We start from the raw sequence: 12,942 nt of genomic DNA, 5'->3' as shown, positions 1-12,942 counted from the left end.
AATACTTCCTACATTAATAATAAATTTTAAATATACATATATATTTTAACGAACTGGTAGTTTTGATACAAATATGTCCGCAGTTTATGATGAACTGTAAGAGATATTGTAGCTAAAGTACGAGATAATAAATTTCAAAATTGTTTATAAAAGATTTGAATTAAATTATATAGGTATACATATTTACAAATAATATAAATTCTAAGAAAAATTATAGATTAGAGCAAATATTTCACATAGTTTCACCAAAGTATATGCATTTGAATAGAATAAAATAACATTTACGACAAATAATTCCATCTAAAACTATCTGCTCATTATTTGATCCAAATACTATTTTTTTCAGTGTAGTGGCGACTACTCGAAAGAAGTACAATGGTAGCACTCATTGAAACCACATGCTCTCTTGTGCTTTTTTATCGCTTCTGTTCCGCCATTGTTCCGCTATTAAACTCTGGTGTTTTTATTAAGAAACCGGCCAGTATCAGCCTTTGGAAGTACTCTCCCGTACTAAGTGTCATTGTGTAAGAAGAAAAGTAAGAAAACCACCGATCATTTTTCTTCATATTCTCAGTTATTTCATTGACATATGCCAGTAACAAAAAAATACAGTCCATTATTTCTAATTTCTATTCTATTTAGTTCTATGATTTTATTTTAAATTTCACTTATCAAATTACTTGAATTTTGTAAAATTAATTACATACTACTATTTTGTTATGAATATATTATAACATTTTCAATTCATCGTCATTTCGAAAGAGCGCTAAAAATTTTAAACTACACTAAATATCTCCATTAGCACGTAATTAAAAAAATTCGGTTGTTTCCTGAACAAACCTCGTATTTTTTTCGTACTTATTTATTTGCGCTCTGTACCATATAGGCCAGGAAAATAAGCTGGAAAATGACCATTTCGCAACTTTTTGTTTCGGCAAGCTGAATTTATCACTGTAGATGCTAAATATTATGTACAATAACATATTAGTTTTCACAGTCATAAAAATGGGGGGAAGATTGNTCTATGATTTTATTTTAAATTTCACTTATCAAATTACTTCAATTTTATAAAATTAATTACGTACTACTATTTTATTATGAATTTATTATATTTTCAATGCATCGTCTTTTCGAAAGAACGCTAAAAATTTTAAACTACACTAAATATCTCCATTAGCAGGTAATTAAAAAGTTTTGGTTATTTCCTGAACAAACCTCGTATATTTTCCGTACTTATTTATTTACTCTTTGTACCATATAGGCCAGGAAAATAAGCTGGGAAATGACCATTTCGCGACTTTTTGTTTTGGCGAGCTGAATTTATCACTATAGATGCTAAATATTATGTACAATAACATATTAGTTTTCACAGTCATAAAAATGGGGGGAAGATTGTTTACAGGGTGGTTAATTGTATGATTTTTACGTAAATTCACGTTTTTCGCTTATAACTTTTTTCCTTTCATTTCCACGAGAAAACAGTAGAGTACTTTTTTTTCGTCTTCAAAAGACCTACAAAACTAGCCCTCGAGCGTAAAAAAATATTGATTAAATCAAAAGTTATAAACAGAAGAAGTTTATTTATGCATGACTTTTGAATTAAACATTTATTTTATAAACTGCGTTATTATTACCAGAACGTTTTGGCATCGCATCCTCTCACTCCTTATCACTTTCTAATAACTCACACGAAATCTGGCATCGGTAAGTTGAATAGTAGACCGATCGAAATAACTCATTTAGAGGGAAAAAAATTGTTACCTGGACTTTTATAAGTGGAAATGATAAAGGGGCTTATAATAAACGTAAAAAAAATAAATGCGTGAGCAGGGGCGGCGGAGGGTTGATTTGGGGGTTGAAAAGTGGTGAAAAATTGTATCATTGAGATTTTTGGCGAAAGTTGATGTCAAACAAAAAAGTATCTAATACAAAAGTTATAGATCATGAAAAAATCTACAACTCTTGTAGAGGGCACTTTTGAAGATAACCTCAAAATTTCCGAGAAAAATGCGAAAAACGGGTTTTTCCCTTTTTTTTTCGTTTTTTATTTCTCATTTCCGCTAAAATAATTTAATTTTGACGAAACTTGGTGAAAGTATACTTGGCTGTGTCTTAAATAACCACAATTTTTTTTTAGAAAAAAAAATCGAGAAGTTTCCGAGATATTCATATTTTCCGGTCTGAAACACTTTTTTTCAAAGAAAAATTCTACTTAAAAAAATCATCGTACAGAGTTCTGCCGGTAATCATTTTTTTCGTTTTGACATATACTTTCTGGTGAAATAAAAAAATTTCGAGTTATTGGACAGTGATAAGGATTGAGAGGTTACGATGCCAAAACGTTCTGGTAATAATAACGCAGTTTATAAATGTTTAATTGAAAAGTCATAAATAAACTTCTTCTATTTATAACTTTTGATCTAATCAATATTTTTTGACGCTCGAGGGCTAGTTTTGTAGGTCATTTGAAGACGAAAAAAAGTACTTTACTGTTTTCTCATAGAAATGAACGGAAAAAAGTTATAAGCGAAAAACGTGAATTTACGTAAAAATTATACAATTAACCACCCTGTAATCTTCCCCCATTTTTATGACTGTGGAAACTAATATGTTATAGTACATAATATCTAATAATATCTATAGTGATAAATTCAGTTTGCCGAAACAAAAAGTCGCGTCCAACTCTATATTTCCTGGTCTAATAGTAAGGTATTTTATCTTTAAATCTGTCACGTGCACTAATCTAATATTTGCAAGAAATATGATCCAAAATTTTTCAAAACAGTCATTTAGATTTTAAAATGAATCAGTTCAATATTTTCAGCTGCTCCAAGTTATCCAGTCAGAAATCTCAGATCAAAATCGTCCGATACACCCGCACAAAGCAGATCGCAGATTAAGATAAGAAACAGACATCTGGTTAGGCATATTAGACCCAATCATTGCAAGGACACTCAATCGAATCTTTGGCGGATTTTAGTAGGAGGACCTCTCGCACAGACGCGGGCCACGCTCCCCGCGGGGAACTTCCTAAAACCACAAACAAACTCCATCGACAATGGGCCCGGTCTCCGCAAACAACCCGAAGAAAAGCTAAGCCGCCTTTTAATACTTGTTACCATACAAGATCCGCAGAAGATACTGTAAATATACTGGAACGGTAGATCCTTGAAATGCAATATTCCGACGCGTTATTGTTGAGGTTATGTTTGCTGCTCTGTGCTCTTTTCAAGTCACCCACAATGGGTACAGGAATATTAGGAGATTAGGCTTTGTTAGGGCTTGTCCACTGTGTGCATTATGTGGCCTATTAGGTATTTACTTTTTTGTGCACGTCGAGATTTTTGCTGCAGTTGAATGTGTAAATGGGTAAGTTTTCGTGTATGCCGTAAGCCTAAAAGTATATGTTTAGTAAATAGGGGATTTACAGCTAAAGTGAAAACGTTTTGAAGGAAGTTTAAATATAACACCTCCCAACAATGAAATCAATTTTTATTGGAACATGTAGGTATTACGAACAAAAAAAGAACATTAAAGAAAAAATTAGAGTATACCGGGTGATTCACATAAAATGCCCCGGTCTGATAACACAGCTCCACAAAAAATGATGTTTTTTTTCAACCCTCGATGGAAATCTGTTCTTTTTTACTTATGCTTAAGCTGTTCATAGTGATTCTTTCTGTCTCTACAATCCCATATAAATACATCAGAAACAGGGGTGAAAGATTAAGTTGGCAATTCTGGCTCTGGATTCTGATTCAGCGCGCCAAAATACATAAAGTTACATATTAAAGTCCGGCGGTATTGCCCGGAACCCTGGGGTTCCCCACAACCTATCTGGGAGTCCCGCGACTCAGTCAAAAATTCAAAATTTTGAAATTAATAATATCGATATCTAAATGTATGTATTTTTTCGAAGAAATTTTGAAAAAATTCTATTTGTTGCTAAAATGGATAAAATCGAAAATGTTTAAATGGGGATTGATAGTTAAGACTCCAAAGGGTAAGCATATAAATTGGGAGCTCAAAATAATAATTGGTTTTACTGTGAGACAGAATTGAAAAATAAGTATAATTCTGTATTTTCTTAATTAACAATTGAATTGTGCGAAATCTACCCGGCCGATTTCGATGAAAAGATTTCTACAATACTATCATATCATGAAGTACTCAGAACCATACTTTTTATATGGCTGCTCTAAAGTCAAGGTCCGAAATAAATTCATGAAAAAAATATCTTTTTTCAAAATTTTTTTCGGTCTATACTGTATTGCAGCAACAATAATGCACTTAAAAACTTCGGACATTTTTATTTTGAAGAGAATCTCAAAACGAAACTTTTTTTCCTTTGACTATTTTCTCTAATGTCAATATTCTACGAGTTATACATGAAAGAAGAGAGAAAAATGCACCTTTTTAATTTTTTTTTACATTTTCTTGCGCTAATAATTATGCACAACTTTTCAGCGGGTGCATATCGCAATTATCATTTTACATAATATTTCCAACAAAAATTAGCGTTACTATATAAAACATCCACACAACCTACTTTTAAAACAGATACAGACTAGACTAAATATTTATTTTGTTAATCGTAGTATTTATAAATATATTATAGAATCAGTAAAAAATGTATTCGAAAATTTTTGTAGGTTTCGCAAGTCGTAAAAGTTTGAATACCGCTGGTCTAGTCTTTGAAACAGATCACTTTTTTTTTGTGTGTTTGTGTAATCCTTATAATTCTAAAATTCGAGATTATTAGTCATTCTAAGCTATTTTTCAGGTCAGAAAATTCTAGCGATTTGCTGGGGCAATTCTGATATCGGATTCGGATTCAGCGGCTCAAAATACATGGGAATACATATGCCGGACAATGATTTTCAGCAGCTGTTAAACCACAGAAACTAATTTATTAATTTTTTGGATTTTAACCTTTTTTAAGGTTAGGAAGAATTTATGACCTTTTGGGCCTAATCTGACTTCGGATTTGTGTTCATCAGATCAAGATACATGGGAATATAAAGATCTGACCTAGCTTCAGCCGCTGATAAATCAAATCTGGATATTAAAACCTGAATTGTCTATTTCGAGGATTTTTAAGAAGCATTTTTTGATGTTATAAAATTCTGGCGATTTGCAGGGGCAATTCTGACATCGAATTCGAATACATAGGAAAGTATTCTGGTCATTTGCACACAAGACTTTTTTTGTGGCGTTGTGTAATTTAATAATGGAAAGACATTTTGTAAAAGGTAGTTGATAGAACTCCTTGATGACGTCAACTAATGCCACAAGCAAAATGTTTCCCAAGTAAATTGTAGATGGCGCAGTTGTCAAAAGAAGTTTTTTCGTTCGAGGGAACTTTGCAAAGCGGTTGTCTGTGGCCACTCTTAAATTGTGCTCTATAAATATTTTCTTCTAGGTTTTGTCACAATTCCTGATCACAAAAAACTGCACACTGAAATAAAGTATTGAACAAGTTTGGCATATCTTCCATTAGCTAAACGTACACCATTTTTTTTAAAAGCTCCCACAAGAAAAAATCAAGTGGTGTCAAATCCATAATAAAAGAAGATCAGTTAAATTCCTATTTAAAATACGATAACAAACATTTATATCGAGTTTATTTTATTTACCGTTAATTGTTTTACATCTTGGTATATTATCGGACTGATAATGGTAATTACGGGTATTTTAATAAGACCGTTACAATGGACATTCATCACTCCATCAAATTATCTTTAGAATATTATTTTCAGTTTCGAGTCTCTCTAACTTTATTGATATCCAAACTATTAAATTATCGAAATGAAATTTATTTATGATACCATTTGGTTAAAAATAAAAACGAAGCAGAAAAAAGCAATGGTCAAGTAGTTATTTTTTATGATAGTTTGCGAAATGAAATTTTTGCATTCGAAATTGAAAAAATTATTCGAGAATGCAAAAGAATTTCGCAATCAAGTATTAAACAACACTTTTTTCGAAAACTGTATCACAAAAATTATTAAAAAGGCGAATGAAAAATTTTGACATTTAAAACTAATTTATTTTTATCATCTTATAATCGGACTTTTATCCACGCATATGAACCGCCTAAAGTGATACCTACTTTATCCACTAGTGGAATAAAGTAACATTATTTCATTAGTAGAAATAATAATAAACTTATAATAAATCAAATTTAATTTATTTACTTATTAACATTAACATTTACATTTATAGTATCTAATAGACATTTCGTTTTTAGTTTTATCACATTTAACTTCCTTTCGGTTAATAACAACCCTTGTAGCATTGTTGCCACAGTTTCGGAACGCATATCATCTGCCGAAGTTTGTGAAGAATTTGTACAAGTTACGGATGTATCTTCTTGTAAGGAACAGCTATATTTTCCATGGATTTTCCTTACAATATCAAGTTTATTAGATATAGACTCCTCAGCATAATTTTCTGCCACAGAGGAGCTCTTCCATCTACCACGGGGTTTGATAGTAAGATCGGCACCTTTATTGGCCAATAAAGTTGTTGAAGTGCGTCCCATACAATGGCCAGTATATGCTTCTGGATTTGCGATATTCAGGAATGAAGCAACTATTGAGGGTACCTTCGCCAATGATTGATGTTGTCTTAAAGAGAATATGTCTTGTGTTAGGCGAATTGGGCGCAGAGAAATATATTTTCTGCTTATTTTAACAGCATTCACGCAAAATCCTTCTTCTATATTTAAATTTTCGTGAAATGCCCGTCTTGGTGTCAGATATTGAAACAAGTAGTAACTGCCAACGTCCTGTACGTCACCAATTTTCAAATTTGTCAATTCGCAGCATCGACAGGCACCAGAAACACTCATTATTAGTGCAACCTAAAATAATTCAAAGTTCACTATAGGTATACCTAACAACATGTAAAAGGTAAAGAGATATTACCTTAATCATTAAATATTCTTTATCAGAAGCCCCAGTAAAATATTCTTCAATATGTGCTCTTTCCAACACTGCAGCTATTTTTGCTTTGTATCCTCTCGATTCACTCTTCGAATAAGCAGTAATCTTGTTATATTTTCCAATATCTATATATTTGTAGACCTTTATAATAGCCTTCAACATCGAATACTTCGACCACATAAACGAAATTGCATATTTTTTCTTCAAATTTAAAAAATACAATAGCATGACTTCTTCATTTATTGTCATTACTCTCCGTTCTTTCCTCCATTCGTTAAAATTGGTGAACACTTTTTCGTAATGTTCCTTGGATTCGCTGGCAATAAATAGGAAATTGCTTTTTAAGCTTCTTCAAATACAGCCACAGGAACACAATTACTTTCTTGCATTTTTACCAAATTCAGATAGAACTGTTTATTAAATAAATGATAATATACAACGTACCATAGCAGCCAGCAGGTATAATAAAACCTACCACGTTTCGTTGAGTAGGTACTAGTAAGAAATACAAAGTCGTGCGAATATTTTTTTTGTTAGATTCCAATAATTCTGACTCAAATATGATTGTGATGTGATTATTGATAAAATGTTGTATTGCATTCGTGTTTGAATTGCCTTTTATCCTTGTGGATAAAATGCTACTTAAAACACTTATACAATAAATAACTATTAGATAGACTAACAACGGCAAATAAATAAGATTATGTATAATTTTCTCAATAAGCAATACTTCTAGGTATTATGTATACTTGAATATTGTACTTTATTGATGTTTTTTTATATTATATGAATATGTAACTATGTTTTGTATATGAAAATAAAGTTGAATTATTATTATTGTTGTTGCTTTTGACGAGATTAATACGCAGTTAAAATTGTAGCATATGTATATCTATAGTATACACCGCATTTTCAATTTAGCCCTAAGTTCGTACAGCGACTCGAGGAGAATGGTACACCCTGTATATCCCTGAATTCATTGCCAATGCCTTATCAAACCTATTTATGTAAAATAATTTCGATTGCACGAAATTACACCTCTGGCACGGAAAACGCTTTAAAAGGGGCGCCTGAAAGCATGAAAATTTAAAAATAATAGAATTATTTTACATTCGCCACATGTCCAGACACGCCACACACTCGAAATGATTAACCAGAAGCAATTTACAAAATGCGGTAATACATTTAAGTGTATATAAATAAAAGTAACGTCGACAGCGTATCATTACCGTTATCGAGTTGGATCAGAAACAGTCACAAAATCAGACCCGTTCAATTCAATAACAATAATGACGTGTTTCGGGAGAGATGCGTGCCAATATTGCCTCGCATTACCTAAAGTGGTTGATGGTTCCGATTGCATAGAAAACTGTTTTAAAGGTTTACTAATTCCGCCTTATCTGCCCTTCATCGCTGCAACCCCTAATAGGAACTTAAAAGGGTTTCCCAGAGCCCAAAGGTGTGCTCTAAATAGAGCATTACATAAGCTTTTCGTAATCTTACTGACGCTGGAGCGTTGTTATAGTTATACCTCTCCGGTTTTGGCTGATCTTTAACCTGAGATAGTGCTAATGGTTTATAATTTAATTTCGGAATTTATAATTCGGATGTGGATTAATGTCAAAACGTCATTAGGTGTGTGTTGACGATTTAAAAAGCTGAAAGAAGGTAAAAAGGCACAAAGAAGAATACGAGGGACGTCAGTCCTTGAGGAAGGCACGGTCTTCTAAGAAGTGGAAGATCTGATAGGAAATTTGAGAGATTCAGTTTATTTGTACCAGCAACAGCGGCGGATGATGAAATTTTAAGTGTTCAGATTTCTATAAAGAAGCATTGGACCCATACCGTGTTTTAGGGGATGATTTCCAGGTCCGCTAAAAGAACATTTATGATAAAAGAATTTAAATCGAAATTTGCGAAATACTTATTTAAAAATGGAGGTCACGAAAAGGGTTGCAAAATAACTTTATCAAAATATGACCACTTTGCTCCTCACCAGCTGCCACTAGGTACAAAATATCTGTTGCTTCCCAGTAAAAAATTATTCTGTATATTTTTCACAGAATTGACGACTATCATAAAGAAAGAAACACTTAAGAGCTAAACACCGTTTTGAAGTCAATTCAGCTTGACAAAGATGTATTCGTGATCACTAGCTGTCTTTATACATATTTTAGTAAGGCAAAAAAAATGTTTGTATGTACAGGGGACTCTTACAAATACAATTTTGTAAAGAAAAAACCAAAAAGGGCAGTTCGAAAATGATTTTAAAATACACTTCTGCCAGGAAATATAGAGTTGGACGCGACTTTTTGTTTCGGCAAGAAAACAGTAATGTACTTTTTTTCGTCTTTTATAGACGAAAAAAAAGTACTGTTTTCTCGTGGAAATTAACGGAAAAAGTTATACCTAAGCGAAAAACGTGAATTTACGTAAAAATTATACAATTAACCACCCTGTAAACAATCTTCCCATCATTTTTATGACTGTGGAAACTAATATGTTATTGTACGTAATATTTAGCATCTACAGTGATAAATTCAGCTTGCCGAAACAAAAAGTCGCCAAATGGTCATTTCTCAGCTTATTTTCCTGGGCTATCTTCACCATAGCACAGATGCTTCACCATAATACAAAATGTTGTCTTGCTTCACAATAAATTAAAACGGTATCCATCAACTGCGAGTTGCTATACGCGCAAGTCATTTTTGACACTAACTACTAAAAAACTGTTCTAAACACCACAGATAACAGGTAAACACTAATGCAACGATGATTGTAAAATAGGATTTCAGTATTCGGAGTCGCTGAGGCCACGTGGCTTTCTACGCGTATTGCGAATGACGCTAGAGGCTACAGTTGTCCAGCTATGTAATGGTTGAATGTACTACAACTTCAATAATTTTTTTCTCTGAATAAGGATTTTAGAAAAAATAGTTTACGATATTGACTCCATTTCCTACACCGCATCTATTCCCAAATTTTTTTGGATAAGTTGTGAATCCGGCAGGATCAAAATCTGTAGCCAGAAAAACAATTTAACATCAACTTAAAGAGGCAAACAATGTTGTATTTTTAAGGTAAGAACTGTTGTCACCGGGTTCATACTTTTCTAATTTATAAAATTGCCCACTTTTAAATATGAAAATCGTAAATAAATGAAACTAATTTTCTGTCAAATCAGAAATTGAACAAACAATTAATTCTGTTATAAAATATTTTCCATTGTCAAACAATTTGTTTGACAGCCGTATCTGATTCCATTATTATTATATTATTATACAAGGTGTTCGCAAATATCATCGACAACGTTTGACTGCATATTCACGACGATAAATAAATACGAGCTACAAAAAAAAGTTAAATAAAAAATGTTTGGTTTTTGAGTTGCAGGCCTTCAAAGTTGTCAAAAATAAAACTAATTTAATTAATAACTTCATAACCATTTTACCGATCACGTTAAAATTTGGCGCATTTATTTGGAGTATAATGGCCTATTATTTCTTAAAGCTTTAGTAGAATTAATACCTATACTGTGTCATAGTTTTCTCCGGTTACCTCTCCCTTTTAGCGATCAAAACTTTTACAGGGGTCATATTTTTTTAAAACAATACTGAAAAGGTCGATTTATTAAAAAAATATATTGTCTCTAGAGAAAGTCGCCTACAGAAAGTCATTCTTGAGAAAAATAGCTTATTTGCATGTCTGTAATTTCGGAATTAAAACTTTTGAGTTCAATAGGCGATGTTGATTGCTGTGGCTATCAGGCAATGTCATTATTGTCGTGTTTCTTTAGGATTGTCATCACTCCACACTTGCAAATTATGACGTGTTCGCAGTGTATCAAGATAAAATGTATGTAAAACTAATGTTCACAAAACTTTAAAAAAGCAACTTCTTCAGCCATTTCATTTAACTCCTGATCAATAAAATTTAGATCCCAACTCACGTTTACAATTTTGCCGCTGATTGGTGAAAGGCTTCGCAGAAGATAATAATTTGCTTCAAAAATTGTTTTGTACCGACGAATCTTGTTTTACTAGGAACGGAGTTGTAAATTTTCATAATTGTTCTTAGATACTTCCAAATCCCTGTAGAAATAAATTACTTTGAAGTTGTTCATTTTTATAGTATCTATGTAAATAATACACAAGGGCCAGAGTCGGTCTGTACAATTTCAACTATGTCAATTTGTTGCGGGTTCCCTAAATGTGATGTCACACTAAATGAGTCTATTGACTGACGGAAAGTTTTCCCCAGTTTTGCGCGAAATTTTAAGTTGTACCGTTGTTCCAGAAAATCGCAGATTTCAAAAATCTTTCTAGATGTTGGGGGTATAATTCAACTGCATCAATTTACAAAGAACATCTCTTCATGCAATACATAAATTAATTAATTAACTCTGAAACGTTATTCCTTTCTTGTATTAGTGAATTTTTATAACACCAAAAGGTTGTACTAGGTGAAACGTTATAACGCAACTTACAGGGTGTAAGTTTAACACGTCCTGAGACGAAATGACCTTGTAATGGGACGATGTGAATAACAGAGAATTACACAATAGAGGGCTGGGATGGAGAAGGATATCGACTAAAAGCGAGTCGAAAGCGAGTAAAATTGTCAAATTGCTCAATAATTTCACTCAATAAATTCACGTAATATATTTAGCTTTTTCATTCACATCAATTACACAATAACACAACTTTCGGGACAAGAGGTCAGACCATGTTTATTATACGTTTTTTGGATCGCTGAATCCGAATCCGAGGTCCATTTAACCCCATCATCTCAGGATTATTCATAAACTCAAAAAAAAAACGATATTCTGAATAATTAAACTATACAAGCTTAAGACTCAAGCTTCCAACGCTAAATCAATTAACCAAATCCCATTAACATTTAACCCAATGATATTCCAACCTAATAAGCCCATGAACCCAAACCCCAATAACCCTATAACTCCATAACCCCATAACCAAGAGAATAAATCATACGCAATCCGTATTACCTATTGCAAAACATCACATAGCTGACGACTCCTTGAAAACCCAAGTATAGTTCTTCCGAGGTCAGTTGAACATGCATAAAAAAACGAGCAATCAAATTTAATGAGTTTCATGGGCGTCCCTAAAAAGTTTTCTGCTAAAGGTAGAAAATTATAATAATTTGTATATAATGTGTACAAAATTTTTATTATATGTTCATTTGACCAACAACATATTTTAATTATTTATGTCCTCAAACAATTTTATTATATTGATGGTAAATTTCATTTTGTTCCGTTTCAAAAGGTCTCCAAAATGCCATGTTGTGATAATATTAATAAACAAAATATCCCTCTTATTTCTCCCTTTCGCAATTGTCATATGAATGATTGATAGAAGGTACCTATAGTAAATTAAAATTATCTGAATCACACCAAATTCCGCATTCCCGCACTGCACTGCCAAACTACTTGTCTAGAACTGAAATTCACGACGCAGTTGACCAAAGCAACTGTATGGGACATTATTTGCCCGCACGCGCATTCTTCAACTGGGCGTATACATTTCTACCAGCTGCACGTTTAGTCCCACCAGACCTCTGTATGGGTATGGCTAAATAAATATGGGAACAAGTTTTTCAAATATTTCAATGCCGAGTTGCTGCGTAGGGACCGAGCCTGGTGCATACCTTGAATGTATGGTTCTTCAATTGACTTTTTCAAATTTTTCACCCTTATGCACCCTTATGAAATTATATGTACCTATATTATTTACCAGTAATTATATTCCAGTCCAACGGTATCTTGCTCAGTCATTTTTTGCAGTGGGAATCATTATATTGGAATTAGATAAGAACAATTTCTTGACGGTCTTACCTGCTAGGGGAATTCCATTACACATCTTGTTAATAATAACTTAAAATTTTAATAATATTTCCCTGATAGATACAATAATAATATATAATATAATATGTTATGCCTATACAATTTAGGGTGGGCCACAAAAAAAAC

General features: G+C 32.5%; 1 long non-coding RNA gene across 1 annotated transcript; it reads left to right on the top strand.

The window, feature by feature from the left end:
- The first annotated feature begins 357 nt into the window (after positions 1-357).
- Positions 358-5,846, top strand: LOC111692602. Its single transcript, XR_002763278.1, has 3 exons — positions 358-536; positions 2,825-3,369; positions 4,784-5,846. It is a non-coding gene; the product is annotated as an uncharacterized LOC111692602 (long non-coding RNA).
- The last annotated feature ends 7,096 nt before the right edge of the window (positions 5,847-12,942 follow it).

This window comes from Anoplophora glabripennis, unplaced genomic scaffold (assembly GCF_000390285.2).
Source record: "Anoplophora glabripennis isolate ALB-LARVAE unplaced genomic scaffold, Agla_2.0 scaffold2109, whole genome shotgun sequence".
Taxonomy (NCBI): domain Eukaryota; kingdom Metazoa; phylum Arthropoda; class Insecta; order Coleoptera; family Cerambycidae; genus Anoplophora; species Anoplophora glabripennis.
This window is presented reverse-complemented; position numbering and strand designations above follow the sequence as displayed.